This window comes from Capra hircus, chromosome 4, assembly GCF_001704415.2.
Source record: "Capra hircus breed San Clemente chromosome 4, ASM170441v1, whole genome shotgun sequence".
Classification (NCBI taxonomy): domain Eukaryota; kingdom Metazoa; phylum Chordata; class Mammalia; order Artiodactyla; family Bovidae; genus Capra; species Capra hircus.
Genome location: NC_030811.1, coordinates 118,310,789 through 118,329,901, shown reverse-complemented (window position 1 = coordinate 118,329,901; position 19,113 = coordinate 118,310,789).

Below are 19,113 nucleotides of genomic sequence, written 5' to 3'. Positions count from 1 at the left end.
AGGCCCCTCATCCTCAACATGGATTTTGAGATAACATTGGCACAAGGTGAGATGTCCTGGGCTATAAAATGATTAACATGAATCTTGAAGAAATTCAGGTTTGCAAACAAATATAGGCTCATTAACATAGCTTAAGAGAATATTTGCATGAGTAAAATGTACTGGTTTGTCAAGTCCATTCTTAGTATTAGGGGAATAGACTTGAAGATAGAGTCTAGGGTAAACACATAGTTCATTAACATAGCTTAAGACAAACATTTCCACAAGAAAAACACTGGTTAGCTCAAAGTTTGAGAAAAGTTAAGTTCAGGTGGAGCTAAGTGTCCTCATGGCAACACAGAATTTTAAAAGAAATCTCTTTAAAAACACACTAACATTTGTTTGTTTTCTCCTGCCACTTAAGAGAGAGATTAAAAATGTCTGACGCTTGCATCCTGTTTCCTCCTTTTGGAGACCCCTGGCATTCCTTCTTATTACCCTCTTAACATGCCTTTTCTCCAATTAAAGATCATTTAATTTTTTTCTTGTTAAATCAAGAAAAATAACATCAGTATCACAATACAGTTGTAAAATCAGAAGAACAGAACTTTGAACTTAGAATTTGGTTCAAATTCTGAATACACTATCTTAGCGATACAATCTCTGTGATTTCAGATTTAATGCCAAATCACAATTTCTTCGTCTATAAATAAATAGAATGATATCCACTGCAAATATGCTATGAGATTTGTAAAAATTATTTATGTAGCTTTTCTAAACTGAAAAAAAAAAGTCGCTTTTCCTCTTACTCTTGGTCTCTTTTTTAAAAAGGAATAAGCTATTATTTTTACCATGCAATAGTATATTGTAGAAGGAGAAGAAGAGTACATTGTACAAAGGATACAGTAAACTTAAACAGTTAACAGTTGACTAAATTCATTGAGGGGGGAAAAAAAAAGTTATGGATGGTTTTAAGAGTTTTGGTGTCCAGGCAGGGGGATGCTTTTGTCAAGGAAAAGCCCTTAGAATTTGCTGGCACTATTGCAAAGCCTTTGACTGTGTGAATCAGAACAAACTGTGGAAAATTCTGAAATAGATGTGAATACCAGACCACCTGACCTGCCTCTTGAGACAGCTGTATGCAAGTTCAGGAAGCAACAGTTAGAACTGGACATGGAACAACAGACTGGTTCCAAATAGGAAAAGGAGTACATCAAGGCTGTATATTGTCATCCTGTTTATTTAACTTATATGCAGAGTACATCATGAGAAATGGTGGGCAGAAGGAAGCAAAAGCTGGAATCAAGATTGTCAGGAGAAATATCAATAACCTTAGATATGCAGATGAACCACCCTTATGACAGAAAGTGAATAAGAACTAAAAAGCCTCTGAATGAAAGTGAAAGAGGAGTGTGAAAGAGTTGGCTTAAAATCAATATTCAGAAAACGAAGATCATGGCATCTGGTCCCACCACTTCATGGCAAATAGATGGGGAAACAGTGGAAACAATGGCAGACTGTATTTTATGGGGCTCCACAATCACTGTAGATGATGACTGCAGCCATGAAATTAAAAGATGCTCACTCCTTGGAAGGAAAGTTATGACCAACCTAGATAGCATATTCAAAAGCAGAGACATTGCTTTACCAACAAAGCTCCATCTAGTCAAGGCTATGGTTTTTCCAGTGGTCATGTATGGATGTGAGTGTTGGACTGTGAAGCAAGCTGAGCACTGAAGAATTGACTCTTTTGAACTGTGGTGTTGGAGAAGACTCTTGAGAGTCCCTTGGACTGCAAGGAGATCCAACCAGTCCATTCTAAAGGAGATCAGTCCTGGGTGTTCATTGGAGGGACTGCTGTTGAAGCTGAAACTTCAATACTTTGGCCACATTATGTGAAGAGCTGACTCATTTGAAAAGACCCTGATGCTGGGAAAGATTGAGGGCAGGAGGAGAAGGGGACAACAGAGGATGAGATGGTTGGATGGCATCACCGACACAAAGGACATGGGTTTGTGTGGACTCCCGGAGTTGGTGATGGACAGGGAGGCCTGGCCTGCTGCAATTCATGGAGTCACAAAGATTCAGATACAACTGAGAGACTGAACTGAATTGAACTGAGTGGTAAAGAGCACACCTGCCAATGCAAAAGACATAAGGGATGTGGGCTTCTTCCCTGTTTTGGAAAGATTTCCTGGAGAAGGAAATGGAAAACTATTCCAATATTCTTGCTTGGAGAATCCCATGGACAGGAGAGGCTGGTAGACTCTAGGCCGTAGGGTTGCAAAGAGTCAGACATGACTGAAACAACTTCACAAGCACTTGAATGCATGAAGAGATATCAATTAAGATGTAGAAAAACAAATAGGAAAACATCTAGAAAATAAAAAAATAATTATAAACTTGAAGAGAAACACATATGAATTTGTAAAGTTCTGATGGAGTGTGTGAAACCAATAATAATTAGATATTTTAATTTGATTATTATTTTATGAAATTATTGTTACAAAATTGTCTCCACTATATATATAATGAAATGTATCACACTCTACAGATTTGAACAAAAACACATATGCTATGCTTCAAATACAGTTAATGATTTTGTTAGGGGAAGCACACTGACTGAAACCACCCACCAGTAGTCAGGCTCTCTGGTAACCAATTGCATGAGTTGTTTTACGGAACTAATAAGCAACCACCAACTAAAAGAGTTCAGGAAAGGTCAAAAGGAGACACTGTGTGTCCGTCCACTTACCAGAATCCCTCTCGCTAGCATTCATCTTGGCTGAGCTATGTGTGCACCACCAGGAAGGACTCTGAATCAGAATGATTGTCCAAGGATAACCCAGAAACTGATGCCATCACCATAAAACTCAAGACCGCTAGTCACATGGCAGAGCAGTTCTCCTGGATTCCCTTACCCTGCTGCTCTCTGCCTGGGTGCCTTCTTCCAATAAAGTCTCTTGTTTTGTTAGCATGTATCCCCTTGGACAAGTCTTTGCTAAGTGTTAGACAAGAGCCTGCTCTTGGATCGCTGGAGAGGGGGTCCCCCTTCCTACAATTTTTAAGGGAATACTGAACTATAACTCCACAGTGTTTAAAACAATTATTATAAATTTTTAATTAAAGTAATATTGACTCAAAAAATACAGAAAATGGCTGAGTGGATTAATTTAAAAAAAAAAAATCTAGAAATATGCCGCCTACAAGAGACTCATTTTAGTTTTAAGACACAAATAGATTGAAAGTGAAGGGATGGGAAAATGTACTCCATACAAACAGCAACCTAAAGAGAACAGGAGTTGCTCTACTTACATCGGGTAAAATAAACCTTTTTGTCAAAATTGATCAAAAGACAAAGAAGGTAACCATGTATCAATAAAGATATTAATTCATCAACAAGATAAAACTAATATAAATATATACGCTCATAACACTGGAGTGGCTAAACATGTAAAGTAAAATGTAATTGATATTTAGGGAGAAATAGGCAGCAATACAATAATTGTTGAGAACATCAAGATAGGTTAGATGTTGAACCATAAAACAAGTCTTCCCAAATTTAAGATAGAAATCATATACAGTTTATTTTTCTATTAATACTACAGTGCTATAAAATTAGAAATCAGTACCAAGAAGAAAAGTGAAAAATGCACACATAGTTGGAAGCTAAATGACACACTTGAAGAATCACTGGGTTAGGAAAGAGACCTCAAAGGAAATCCGAAATTATCTTGAGACAAACAAAAATAAAAACACAAGTACCAAAATATACAAGATGTGGTAAAGCAATTGTGAGAGGAAAGTTGAGAGCAATAGATGCCTACATTAAAAAAAAAAAATGAAAATCTCTAGTAAACAGCTTAACTTTACATCTCAAGAAATTAGAAAAGAAAGAATGAACTGAGTCCAAAGTTAGAAGAAGGAAAAAAAAGAAAAAAAAAAGAATAAATGAAATAAAGACTAGAATAGTCATAGGAAAAAAAAATTAATGAAACTGAGAGTTGTTATTTGAAAACATATATAGTGTGTGTGTGTGAGAGAGGCTCATCTAAAATTTGTAAATGAATAAGGAGACAGTCTAATTTGACTCACATAATTACTAGCGCTAGTGGTAAAGAACGCACCTACCAATGCAGGAAACATAAGAGATGTGGTTGTGATCTCTGGATCAGGAGGATCTCCTGGAGAAGGAAATGGCAACCCACTCCAGTATTCTTGCCTGGAGAGTCCCCATGGACAAAAGAGCCTGGCAGGCTGCAGTCCATAGGGTTGCAAAGAGTCAGACATGACTGAATCAACTTAGCACATCACAACAATTACAAAGTATCATAAGAAGCTACTATAAATAATTATACACTTGGAAAACAGATTGAATAACCTGGAAAAAAATCCATAAATACTGATAAACAGATATTCTACTAATGATGAGTCATAAAATAGAAAATCTGAACAGACTAATAACAACTAAGGATACTGATGTAGTTATCAGAAAACTCTCAACAAAGGTAAGTCTAGGACAAGATATTTTCACTGGTGAATTCTACCAAACATTTAATATAATTAATGCAAGTTTTTTCAAACTCTTCTAAAAATTTAAAGAGGAAGAAATACTTCAAAACTAATTTTATGAAGTTACCATTACACTGAAACCAAAGCCATATAAGGACACTGCAAGAAATGAAAACTATAAGCTGATATCTCTAATGAAGGTAGACACATACTTTCTCAGCAAAATTATAACTAAAATTCAGCCATACATTGAATGGATCGTACACCAGTGATCAAGTGGGACTGTGCCTGGAGTGCAAAGGTGGTACATCATATACAAATAAATAAACAAGGAACAACCCAATAGAAGCCTGAAGGATGAAAATCATAGGATTCTCTCGATAGATGCAGAAATAAGGGTTGAAAAAATCAACACCTTATTATGTTAAAAGTTCACAACAGATTGGTTATAGAAGGAACAAAAAGTTTTCAATTTTGATGTAAGAACCATGCAAACATAACATATTTGTCCTAGCTCCTAATAAATATGCTATAAAACACTACCATAGTCAGAGCTCAAAAGTTTCACTTTAAAAAATTAAAAACTATTTCTGCTTTTGGTAATGAAAATTAAACTGAAATAATTATATTCTTTTTTACTCTTTATATTTTAGAAGTAAGAATATGTCTTCTGAGTCAGCCATCTATTCTCTACTAGTCTTGGTCCCTGGTTGTAGAGTAGAATGAATTTTTCAGAAGGAAATTATCAGAAGTTCCTGTAAACTGAAGAAATAGCTAGTCTCACACTGACTACTACTGGATTTAATGTGCATTATACTTGGTGATTGCAAACCTCAGGGTACTCAGGAAGATTGCAAAGTGTACCGGTATCCTCTCGTGCATAAATTTGAAGGAAGAAATGGCAACCCAGTCCAGTATTCTTGCCTGGAGAATCCCATGGACAAAGGAGCTTGGTGGCCTACAGTCTATAGGGTTACAAAGAGTCAGACATGACTAAAGTAACTAAGCACACACATGCATAAACAATTTATCATACATTGGAGAAAGGGCATGACTAGATACTATTATGCAATTATTTTCAAATGTATATAGATATTCATGTTGAAGTTCATTATTTTTCCCAAATAAGCGGCAAACTCTAAAAAATAAGAAAAGAACATATCTTGACATGGTAAAGGTCATGTGTGATAATCTCATAGCTAACTTTATTCTCAAGTGTAAAAGACTGAAAGTTTTTCATTTAGATAATATAAATATCTGCAAATAGAATGTGTATATGTAATATATGTTTATTTTTTATATATAATTCAACTTTGAGAAAGAATTTCTGGTATTTGTGGCAATATGACGTTCCTTGAGGGTATTACGCTAAGTGAAATGCCAAACAGAGAAAGACAAGTAATCTTTAATCTTGATTATATGTGGAATCTGAAAAAAAAAAGAAAAAAGGTCAAAATCATAGAAACCTAGTAGTATTGTAGTTATCAGAGTCAAGGGGTGTGGGAAAAATTCTTCAAGGACAAACTTCCAGCAGTGAGATGAATAAGTTTGAGGGATCTAATACTCAGCTTGGTGGTGACTATAGGTAACAATATTATATTATATGCTTGAAAGCAGCTAATAGAATAAATGTTAAATGTTTTCACCATACAGACATACATGGCTTCCCTGGTGGCTCAGAGAATAAAGAATCTGGTTGCAATTCAGGAGATCTGGGTTCAATCCCCAGGTCTGGAAGATCCCCTGCAGAAGGGAATGGTTACCTGCTGCATTATTCTTGCCTGGAGAATTCCGTGGACAGAGTAGAACTCCAGCGGGCTACAGTTCATGGGGTCAGAAAGAGGTGAACACAACTAAGCAACTTAATACACACACACACATAATTATGAGCACGATGAATGTGCTAATTATCCTACTGTGGCGATCATTTAGCAATACAGTTATCAAATCTTGTTCACTTTAAATTTATACAATATGTTAATTATATCTCAATAAAGCTGAAAAATTCTTCATAAGAGATGCCTTTGTCCTAGTTTTTTAAATATTCCTCCAGGATATAAAGTTCACCCAGTATTTTTAAAAAAAAATGTTATTAAAGATTTTGAACTCAGCAGTGACAGGAAATGGCAAACAAGAAAGAAAAGTCTATTTCTATGACTATTATACTCCAGCATGATTAACAAGCATAAAGTAGTTATTTCCAATTGCATTTTAAAATAACATTTGTGGCTAGTGTTACAACAAATGTTGCTGACAAAGCCTGTAAGTCTATTTCCTTTACCTGGTCTTAAGGGAATTGGAAAGATTCTTTAAAATAAACCATTGAATTAAAATTTAAAAAATGAGTAGATTTTCACTTTTCAAAATAATGCTGGTAAAGGGCTTATTTCAGACAAAGAAATGGCATCTCCACTAAGCATTTGCTAGAGTGCCTCATAGAAACAGGAGGATAGAATCTTCTTCAGAATGTTTCTTCTGGCATCACAGATATATGCCTTCTCTATTGAAAAGTGGTAGTTTTATGTGTGGGGTGAGGGGGAAAGGGGGAGGGGGAGAGGGGGCCATGGTGGCGGGGGAAAGCTTACTCTTGTGAATAAAGCAGGCCTTAGTCTATACATTTATACAATTTATTTTTTAAAAATTGTCTTGTTTTTCTTCTTCTATTTTGAATTTCAGGCAAGGAGTTTGATTCGTTTGTTTGCTTTTATCTGGCTCTGAAAAGGTAGATTTAGGAATACTTCTTTTAAGGGAAGATTTGCAAGATAGTATACAGAGAAATATAAATACAAAGGTAGATTCAAGTAGTTCAGTTCAGTTCAGTTCAGTCACTCAGTCGTGTCCGACTCTTTGCAACACCATGAATCACAGCACTCCAGGCCTCCCTATCCATCACCAACATCTGGAGTCCACTCAGACTCGCATCCATTGAGTCAGTGATGCCATTCAGCCATCTTATCTCCTGTCTTCCCCTTCTTCTCCTGCCTCCAATCCCTTCCAGCATTAGAGTCTTTTACAATGAGTCAACTCGTCGCATAAGGTGGCCAAAGTGCTGGAGACTCAGCTTTAGTATCATTCCTTCCAAAGAAATCCCAGGGCTGATCTCCTTCAGAATGGACTATTTGGATCTCCTTGCAGTCCAAGAAACTCTCAAGAGTCTTCTCCAACACCACAGTTCAAAAGCATCAATTCTTCAGCGCTCAGCCTTCTTCACAGTCCAACTCTCACATCTATACATGAGCACTGGAAAAACCACAGCCTTGACTAGACAGACCTTAGTCGGCAAAGTAATGTCTCTGCTTTTGAATATGCTATCTAGGTTGGTCATAACTTTTCTTCCAAGGAGTAAGCGTCTTTTAATTTCATGGCTGCAGTCACCATCTGCAGTGATTTTGGAGCCAAAAAAAATAAATTCTGACACTGTTTCTACTGTATCCCTATATATTTCACATGAAGTGACGGGACCAGATGCCATGATCTTCGTTTTCTGAATGTTGAGATTTAAGCCAACTTTTTCACTCTCCACTTTCACTTTCATCAAGAGGCTTTTTAGTTCCTCTTCACTTTCTGTCATAAGGATGGTTCATCTGCATATCTGAGGTTATTGATATTTCTCCCGGCAATCTTGATTCCAGCTTGTGTTTCTTCCAGTCCAGAATTTCTCATGATAGACTTGCATATCAGTTAAATAAGCAGGGTGACAATATACAGCCTTGCCGTATTCCTTTTCCTATTTGAAAGCAGTCTGTTGTTCCATGTCCAGTTCTAACTGTTGCTTCCAGACCTGAATACAGATTTCTCAAGAGGCAGGTTAGGTGGTCTGGTATTTCCATCTCTTTCAGAGTTTTCCACAGCTTATTGTGATCCACACAGTCAAAGGCTTTGGCATAGTTAATAGAGCAGAAATAGATGGTTTTTTTTGGAACTCTCTTGCTTTTTCCATGATTCAGCGGATGTTGGCAATTTGATCACTGGTTTCTTTGCCTTTTCTAAAACCAGCTTTAACATCAGGAAGTTCATAGTTCATGTATAGCTGAGGCCCAGCTTGGAGAATTTTGAGCATTACTTTACTAGCATGTGAGATGAATGCAATTTTGTGGCAGTTTGAGCATTCTTTGGCATTGCCTTTATGTGCGAATGGAATGAAAACTGACCCTTTCCAGTCCTGTGGCCACTGCTGAGTTTTCCAAATTTGCTGGCATATTGAGTGCAGCGCTTTCACAGCATCATCTTTTATGATTTGAAATTGCTCAACTGGAATCCCATCATTTCCACAAGCTTTGTTTGTAGTGATGCTTTCTAAGGCCCCCTTGACCTCACATTCCAGGATGTCTGGCTCTAGATAAGTGATCACACTATCGTGATTATCTGGGTCATGAAGAACTTTTTTGCACAGTTCTTGTATGTATTCTTGCCACCTCTCCTCAATATCTTCTGCTTCTGTTAGGTCCATACCATTTCTGTCCTTAATCGAGCCCATCTTTGCATGAAATCTTCACTTGGTATCTCTAATTTTCTCGAAGAGATCTCTAGCCTTTCCATTCTGTTCTTTTCCTCTATGTCTTTGCATTGATCACTAAAGAAGGCTTTCTTATCTCTTCTTGCTATTATTTGGAACTCTGCATTCAGATGCTTATATCTTTCCTTTTTTGCTTCTCTTCTTTTCACAGCTATTTGTAAGGCCTCCCCAGACAGCCATTTTTCTTTTTTGCATTTCTTTTCCATGAGGATGGTCTTGAGCCCTGTCAACCCTTAATCCTTAAAACAAAGAAAGAGTAAGGCATGAAATTAAAATAACAGACAAATATTTATCAAGAACATAAATGTAAAAATCCTCAACAAAATATTTGAAAATCAAATCCAACAATGTATAAGAAGAAGTATAAACCACAACCGCATGGGATGTTTCCTAATTATGACAGGCTGGTTCAACACATAAAAGCTAATTAATGTAATCTGTCACAGTTCAGTTCAGTTCAGTTCAGTTGCTCAGTCGTGTCCGACTCTGCGACACCATGAATTGCAGCACGCCAGGCCTTCCTGTCCATCACCAGATCCTCGAGTTCACCCAAACTCACATCCATCGAGTCAGTGATGCCATCCAGCAATCTCATCCTCTGTCATCCCCTTCTCCTCCTGCCCCCAATTCCTCCCAGCATCACACTCTTTTACAATGTGTCAACACTTCATATGAGGTGGCCAAAGGATCAGAGTTTCAGGCTAAGCATCATTCCTTCCAAAGAAATTCCAGGGCTCATCTCCTTCAGAATGGACTGGTTGGATATCCTTGCAGTCCAGGGGACTCTCAAGGGTCTTCTCTAATACCACAATTCAAAAGCATCAGTTCCTCAGTGCTTAGCTTTTTTCACAGACCAACTCTCACATCCATATATGACCAGTAGAAAAACAGTAGCCTTGACTAGATGGACCTTTGTTGGCAAAGTAATGTCTCTGCTTTGAATATGCTATCTAGGTTGGTCATAACTTTTCTTCCAAGGAGTAAGTGTCTTTTAATTTCATGGCTGCAGTCACATCTGGAGTGATTTTGGAGCCTAAAAAAATAAATTCTGACACTGTTTTCCCATCAATTTTCCATGAAGTGATGAGACCAGATGCCATGATCTTTGTTTTCTGAATGTTGAGCTTTAAGCCAACTTTTTCTCTCTCCTCTTTAACTTTCATCAAGAGGTTTTTACTTCTTCTTCTCTTTCTGCCATAAGGGTGGTTCATCTGCATATCTGAAGTTATTGTATTTCTCCTGGTAATCTTGGTTCCAAGTTATGCTTCTTCCAGCCCAGCATTTCTCATGATGTACTCTGCATATAAGTTAAATAAGCAGGGTGACAATATACAGCCTTGCCGTACACCTTTTCCTATTTGGAACCAGTGTGTTGTTCCATGTCCAGTTCTAACTGTTGCTTCCTGACCTGCATACAGGTTTCTCAAGAGGCAGGGTAGGTGGTCTGGTATTCCCATCTCTTTCAGAATTTTCCACAATTTATTGTGATCCACACAGTCAAAGGCTTTGGCATAGTCAATAAAGCAGAAAAAGATGTTTTTCTGGAACTCTCTTGCTTTTTCCATGATCCAGCAGATGTTGGCAATTTGATCTCTGGTTCCTCTGCCTTTTCTAAAACCAGCTTGAACGTCTGGAAGTTCACGGTTCATGTATTGCTGAAGCCTGGCTTGGAGAATTTTGAGCATTAATTTACTAGCATATGAGATGAGTGAAATTGTGCATCAGGTTGAGCTTTTTTTGGCATTTGTGCAGTTCTTCTGTGTATTCTAGCCACCTCTTCTTAATATCTTCTTCTTCTGTTAGTTAAGTCCATACAATTTATGTCCTTTATCGAGCCCATCATTGCATGAAATGTTCCCTTGGTATCTCTAATTTTCTTGAAGATATCTCTAGTCTTTTCCATTCTGTTCTTTTCCTCTATTTCTTTTCATTGATCACTGAATAAGGCTTTCTTATATCTTCTTGCTCCTGTTTGGAACACTGCATTCAGATGCTTATATCTTTCCTTTTCTCCTTTGCTTTTCAATTCTTTTCTTTTCACAGCTATTTGTAAGGCCTCCTCAGACAGCCATTTTGCTTTTTTGCATTTATTTTCCATGGGGATGGTCTTGATCCTTGTCTTCTGTTCAATGTCATGAACCTCCGTCCATAGTTCATCAGGCACTCTATGAACTATGGGAAATAGATTTCTCACTTCCACTGAATAACCATAAGAGATTTCATTTAGGTCATTCCTGAATTATCTAGTGGTTTTCCCTACTTTCTTCATTTTCAGTCTGAATTTGGCAATAAGCAGTTAATGATTTGACCCACGGTTTGCTCCTGGTCTTGTTTTTGTTGACTGTATAGAGCTTCTTCATCTTTGGCTGCAAAGAGTATAATCAATCTGATTTTGGTGTTGACCATCTGGTGATGTCCATGTGTAGAGTCTTCTCTTGTGTTGTTGGAAGACAGTGTTTGCTATGATCAGTGCATTTTCTTGGCAAAACTCTATTAGCCTCTGCCCTGCTTCATTTTTTATTCCAAGCCCATATTTGCCTGTTCCTCCAGGTGATTCTTAACTCCTACTTTTACATTCCAGTCCCCTATAATGAAAATTACATCATTTTGGGGTGTTAGTTCTAAAATGTTTTGTAGGTCTTCATAGAACCATTCAACTTCAGCTTCTTCAGCATTACTGGTTGGGGCATAGACTTATCATTGTGATATTGAATGGTTTGCCTTGGAAATAAACAGAGATCATTCTGTCATTTTTGAGACTGCATCCAAGTACTGCATTTCAGACTCTTTTGTTGACCATGATGGCTACTCTATTCCTTCTAAGGGATTCCTGCCTGCAGTAGTAGATATAATGGTCATCTGAGTTAAATTCACCTATTCCAGTCCATTTTAGTTTGCTGATTCCTAGAATGTCAACGTTCACTCTTGCCATCTCCTGTTTGACCACTTCCAATTTGCCTTTATTCATGGACATGACATTTCAGGTTCCTATGCAATATTGCTCTTTACAGCATCTGACCTTGCTTCTATCACCAGTCACATCCACAGCTGGGTATTGTTTTTGCTTTGGCTCCATCCCTTCATTCTTTCTGGAGTTATTTCTCCTCTGATCTCCAGTAGCATATTGGGCACATACTGACCTGGGGAATTCCTCTTTCAGTATCCTAAAATTTTGCCTTTTCATACTGTTCATGGGGTTCTCAAGGCAAGAATAGTGAAGTGGTTTGCCATTCTCTTCTCCAGTGGACCACGTTCTGTCAGACCTCTCCACCATGACCTGCCCATCTTGGGTGGACCCACGGCCGTGGCTTAGTTCAATTGAGTTAGACAAGGCTGTGGTCCTAATGTGATTTGATTGATTAGTTTTCTGTGATTATGGTTTCAGTGTGTCTGCCCTCTGATGCCCTCTTGCAACACCTACTGTCTTACTTGGGTTTCTCTTACCTTGGGCATGGGTATCTCTTCATGGCCACTCCAACAAAGTGAAGCTGCTGCTCCTTACCTTGAACAAGGGGTATCTCCTCAAAGATTGCAGTTTGGGTAATATCAGGACTGAGGCAAACTGATATCATCATCAATCCATGACCAGATTGCAAGCCTGGTTTCATGTCAATGCTGTTTTATTGTCTTTTAGCACTTGGAATGTTGTTATGTCTGGGACTTGGTTAGCAGGGCCCCTCCAGGGTATCAACAATCTCAAAATTCTTCCCCATTTTATCTGTGGTGCTGCAAGTCTGGCACTCAAAGCCGGCAGTCACTCGTAGTCAGGGCAGTGTCAAGCAGATTAAACGCAAGGTCAGAGGTCTGCTCTGCTTTGTCTCTGAAGCCTAAAAAAGATTGTTTATCTAATTTCTCTAACAACAACCCATTCCAGTATTCTTGTCTGGAGAACCCTATGGGCAGAGGAACTTGGTGGGCTATAGTCCATGGGTTCACAAAGAGTCAGGCACAACTTAGTGACTGAAAAACAACAAGATATATATAATACTATGTATTATGTATGAATAATACTATGTAATACATATTCTATATATGCTAAAAATAAGCAGGTGGAATTTTAAATTTAAAACACAATTCCATTTATATTATTAACCAAATTCATGAAATGATTATAAATTTAACAAATGTTCAAAATATATATGAAGATATTTATAAAATTGATGAACAAAATAAAAAAAAAATTAAATAAATAGTCCATGTTTATGAATAGTAATGTTTGATATTATCAAATTGTAGAGCTACTCCCAGATCTACAGATTCAATGCAAGATAATAAAAATCTCAGCAAGTTATTTTACAGGTACTAACTAATATGTTTAAATCTATGTAGAGATGTGAAAAGTCCTGTACAGGTCACATGATACTGAAAGAGACTAATGCTGGAGGATGGTGCCACCCAACTTCATGACTTGTTATAAGCACACCAGCATGTGCTAATAGTAAAAGAACAGATCAACAGAAACAGAATACAGAGACTGGGAATGGACTTAAAGTTACAGGCCCGTGATCCTCAGCAAAGTAGCAAAGGAAATTTAAAAATGTACTTTTACATTCTCAACAAATGATGCTAAAATAACTGGATGTCCACAGGCAAAAATATGAAACTAAGCACATACTTTAAACCCTTCATAAATATTAACTCAAAATTGGTTATAAGCCTAAATATAAAATACAAAATGATGAAATTCCTAGAAGATAACACAAAAAAAACTGTACATGACCATGGCTATATACCTTTTTTTAGATACAAAAACAAAAACAAAAAACAAGTCATGAAAGACATAATGAGTATCTTAGACTTCATTAAAATTAAAAAAAAATCTGCTCTGCAAAAGGCAATAGGAAGAAAATGAGAAAATGAGAGTTTAATTTTGTAAGAATTTAAACTCTTATTTGTCACTCTCCACTTTCACTTTCGAAAGCCTGTTGATGAAAGTGAAAGTGGAGAGTGAAAAAGTTGTCTTAAAGCACAACATTCAGAAAACGAAGATCATGGCATCTGGTCCTATGACTTCATGGCAAATAGATGGGGAAACAGTGGAAACAGTGACAGACTTTATTTTTGGTGGTTCCAAAATCACTTCAGATGGTGATTGCAGCCATGAAATTAAAAGACACTTACTCCATGGAAGAAAAGTTATGATCAATCTAGATAGCATATTGAAAAGAAGAGACATTACTTTGCCAACAAAGGTCCATCTAGTCAAGACTATGGTTTTTCCAGTGGCCATGTATGGATGTGAGAGTTGGACTGTGAAGAAAGCTGAGTGCCGAAGAATTGATGCTTTTGAACTGTGGTGTTGAAGAAGACTCGTTAGAGTCCCTTGGACTGCAAGGAGATCCAACCAGTCCATTCTGAAGGAGATCAGCCCTGGGATTTCTTTGGAAGGGATGATGCTAAAGCTGAAACTCCAGTACTTTGGCCACCTTATGAGAAGAGTTGACTCATTGGAAAAGACTCTGATGCTGGGAGGGATTGGCGGCAGGAGGAGAAAGGGAAGGCAGAGGATGAGATGGCTGGATGGCATTACTGACTCGATGGACGTGAGTATGAGTGATCTCTGGGAGTTGGTGGTGGACAGGGAGGCCTGGCATGCTGTGATTCATGGGGTCACAAAGAGTCGGACACAACTGAGCGACTGAACTGAACTGAACTATATGTTCCAAAAATCATGCTCCTAAGTATTTACTCAAAGGAACTAAAGAGTTATGTTTAAACCAAAATCTTCATGCAGATGTTTATATTGGCTTCATTCATAATTGTTAATACTCGGAAACAATCACAATGTCCTTCAGTCACCAAATGGATAAAGAAGCTGTAGTACATTCAGACAACAGAATATCATTCATTGCTAAAAAGAAATGAATTATCAAACATAACAAAACATTGGGGAGGCTTAACTGGATATTTTTCAGTCAATGAAACCAATCTGAAAAGAGCACAAACCTATGATTACAATATAAGACATTCTGAAAAGGCAAAATTGTGGAGACAATGAAAATATCAGGGGCTACCATGTATTTGTGTGATGGAGGTGAACAGACAAAGCATAGATACATTTTAGGGCAGTGAAAATACTCAGAATATTATTAGAATAATTGATGCATGTCATTATCTGTTTGTCCAAACCCCCAGGATGTACAACCCAAAGAGAGAAGTTTAAGATAAACTGTGTACTTTTGTGCATTATGACTTGACTGTGTACATGTATCCTTGGTAAAAATGATAGTATGTTGGCAAGTGGTGTTGACAGTGGAAAATATTATGAATATGTAGGGGCAGTAGGCATATATTAGCATATATTTGAAATTTCTGTACCTCCCTCTCAACTTTGTTGTAAACCTGATTGTTCTAAAAGTCTTAAACATAAAATGAAAGTGTTTTAAATAAATATACAAATTTCACAAACTACTTTATACCATGTGCTTAAGCTTCTTATTGACTTTTAAAATAATAATAATAATAACATTGCTCCAGGCCAGCCTACAAGAACGGACCCTGTCACTATCCTAATCATGCAAAGAAGGTAACTATTTAACCATTCCCTTTACATTAAGAAAGGACCTTTGGCCATCTTCCTGGTGGCTCAGATGGTAAAGTGTCTGCCTGCAATAAGGAAGACCTGAGTTCAATCCCTGGAGTGGGAAGATCCCCTGGAGAAGGAAATGACAACCCATTCCAGTACTCTTGCCTGGGAAATTCCATGGATGGAGGAGTGTAGTTGGCTACAGTCCAAGGGGTTGCAAAGAGTCCGACACAACTGAGCAACTTTGCTTTCTTCACATTAAGAACCTAGCTGTTACACAGTCTTTCGAGGAGAAAAGGAAGGAGATCTAGGTCTCTATGGATTTGTCAATCTACACCTGATTCCATTTTACCAGTTCATTGGTCAGTAGATTACCTCACCATAATTAAATATTAAACAGTTTTTATGTAAATTTCCAGCGCACGGAGGTCTGATAGACTCCATAAAAAACATAGTCAATAAAAATACCTGGGTTTAGACTATACTACAGTTGGTTAAGAAACTTGTTGAAAACTGAAATTTGATGTGGATGTTCATTCATTTTTCCATGTATCAACACTAGAAAGTAAGTGAAAGATAAATTAGGTTGAAGAGGGGTTATTAAAATACAGAGAAAATATTAACATGAATTTATGTTTCTGTGCAAGAATCAATACTTGTATGCTATCTTTCACAATTTTTTCATGAAATAATTAGTATTTTCAGAAAAGGTGTTTGAACACATTAAATAATTGTCACGTTAAATCTATTGTCACATTCAAAAATAAAAAAAAAATAATAATAGACTTTCAATTAAAGGAAAAGCCACAACTGCCTATTAAAGATACTTCACTTGACAGTGTAATCTTTGAACTAATATAAGGGAGGATGTTAGCTAATAATGCAGATCTACCAATGTATTTAATGCTATGAAAGAATCTCTCCAAGTTTGTTCCATTATGAAGGGATAGGATATCCACTCCAGTATCCTGGGCTTCCCTTGTGGCTCAGCTGATAAAGAATCCACCTGTAATGCAGGAGACCTGGATTCGATCCTTGGGTTGGGAAGATCCCCTGCAGAAGGGAAAGGCTACCCACTCCAGTATTCTGGCCTGGAGAACTCCATGAACTCTATAGTTCATGAGATCACAAAGAGTCGGACATGGTTGCTGCTGCTGCAACTAAGTCACTTCAGTCGTGTCCATCTCTGCGATCCCATAGACAGCAGCCCACCAGGCTCTGCCGTCCCTGGGATTCTCCAAGCGAGAACACTGGAGTGGGTTGCCATTTCTTTTTCCAATGCATGAAAGTGAAAAGTGAAAGTGAAGTCACTCAGTGGTGTCTGACTCCTAGTGACCCCATGGACAGCAGCCTACCAGGCTCCTCTGTCCATGGGATTTGCCAGGCAAGAGTACTGGAGTGGGTTGTCATTGCCTTCTCATGTACATGATTGAGGGATGTTAAAAACAAACAAACAAACAAACAAAAAAACCTCAAGTCAGGATGTTCACTTATAAAACAAAATAGAACAAAATAACTTAAATATGCCAACTTGGATCCAGAAGCACACTACAAAATGTCAGAAATTTGGATATTGAAAGCTAACATTCAACTCTTGAGATACATTTCTTTTCCATCCATATGTTTGGACTTCTCTGTTTTACTCCCCCCACCCCCTCCCCCCACACACAGAGAAACATTGGAATGTAAGAAGGAAACAGGAGAGAACAAAATCACTATTTAACAATATATTATTGACCAGAACCAGTAAATTCATGCAAATAAACTTTCATATGCTGAACAAAAAGAATTGACATCTAAGATTTTATGGTCAGCTTGCAAATATTTAGAGCAAAAGAAGCTGTGTACCAGCATTTAGAGACTGTAAAATGTGAAGCAGTTAAAATTGTTTAAGATTAGAATAAATTTTATGAAAGAAATTTCAGAAGCACTAAATTTGCTCTCTGTGCTACTTTATTTTCACAAAAGCTTAAAAATGCTTATTAGCTAGAACAGATTAAGTTGTTTATTATAACAATGGGTTTTTAAAAAAAATAGAAAATCCATGCAGGTTTTATTTATTTTTTATTCTTTTGACCACATCATGTGTCATGTGGGATCTTAGTTTCCCAACCAGGGATTGAATTTGCACTGCCTATATTGAAAGCAGAGGGTCTTGAGCACTGGACCACCGAGGAAGTCCCTGTAGATTTTATGAATAAGAAACAGAGTAAGAATAACTTGCTAATGAAATAAAGAATTGAAGAAATAAATAACTAATGAAAAATACATAGTAAGGAATGGTTTCAGCAAACAGAATGAGTTCCCAGTCAAATTTTTTCCTAGAAAGTCTGAGAACCAAAAGATTAAAGGGAAGACAATGTGTCAATTGAACAATCAAGCTGACAGAGATCAAGAGGTATCAGAAGAATAAAATATATCGATGTATGAAATCCAAGTCTAATTACAAGCAGACAAATGTTAAATTTAATTACATGAGAAGAGAGCCCAGAACATTAAAAGGATTTTAAAGGAAATTTATTAAAACATGAAGGAAGTTAGGATTCATATGTATGTAAACTCACAGTTACATATTATAAATTAAAAAAAGAGACAAAATAGCCTGTAGCATGTTAGACATAAAATATAGACCTATTTCATTGAAAATGGAAAAAAAAATCTAAAATCTATACATATTGTTTATAGGACTGTTATGCACCATCTTTTAAAATGATTAAGCATAAATCCCAGTGTGCTACTTTTAATAGATATAAAAGTTATACCATGACTACCTATGGGCTGGACACAGTTAAAGAGAATATAATGTAAATTGATACAGTCACTATAGAGAACACTATGGAGGTTCCTTTAAAAAACTAAAAAAGAACTACTATATGACCAACAACTTCATTCCTGGGCATATATCCTGAGAAAAACATAATTCAAAAGGACACATCCACACCACTGTTCATTACAACACTATTTACAATAATAGCCAGGACATAGAAGCAACATAAATGTTCATGGACAGATGAATGCATAAAGATGTGGTACATATATATTGCTGTCGTTGTTCAGTCCCTAAGCCATGTCCAACTCTTTGTGATTCCATGGACTGCAGCACTCCAGTCTTCTCTGTCCTTCACCATCTTCCAGAGTTTGCTCAAAATCATGTCTGTTGAGTCAGTGATGCCATCCAACCATCTCATCCTCTGTCATCCTCTTCTCATCCTGCCTTCAATCTTTCTCAACATCATGGTCTTTTCCAATGAGTTGGCTCTTTACATCAGGTAGCCAAAGTGTTGGAGCTTCAGCTTCAGCATCAGTCCCTCAAACGAAGATTCAGGGTTGATTTCCTTTAAGATTGACTGGTTTAATCTAGTTGCAGTCCAAGGGAATCTCAAGAGTCTTCTCCAATACCACAGTTCAAAAGCATCAATTATTTGGAGCTTATGATCCAACTTTCACAACCATCCATGACTACAGCTAAATAATATTCCATTATATGTCTCCCTCTGTCTATATACATATACATATACATATATATATGTGTGTGTGTGTGTGTGTGTGTGTGTGTGTATTCTAAACTTCTCCACCCCTT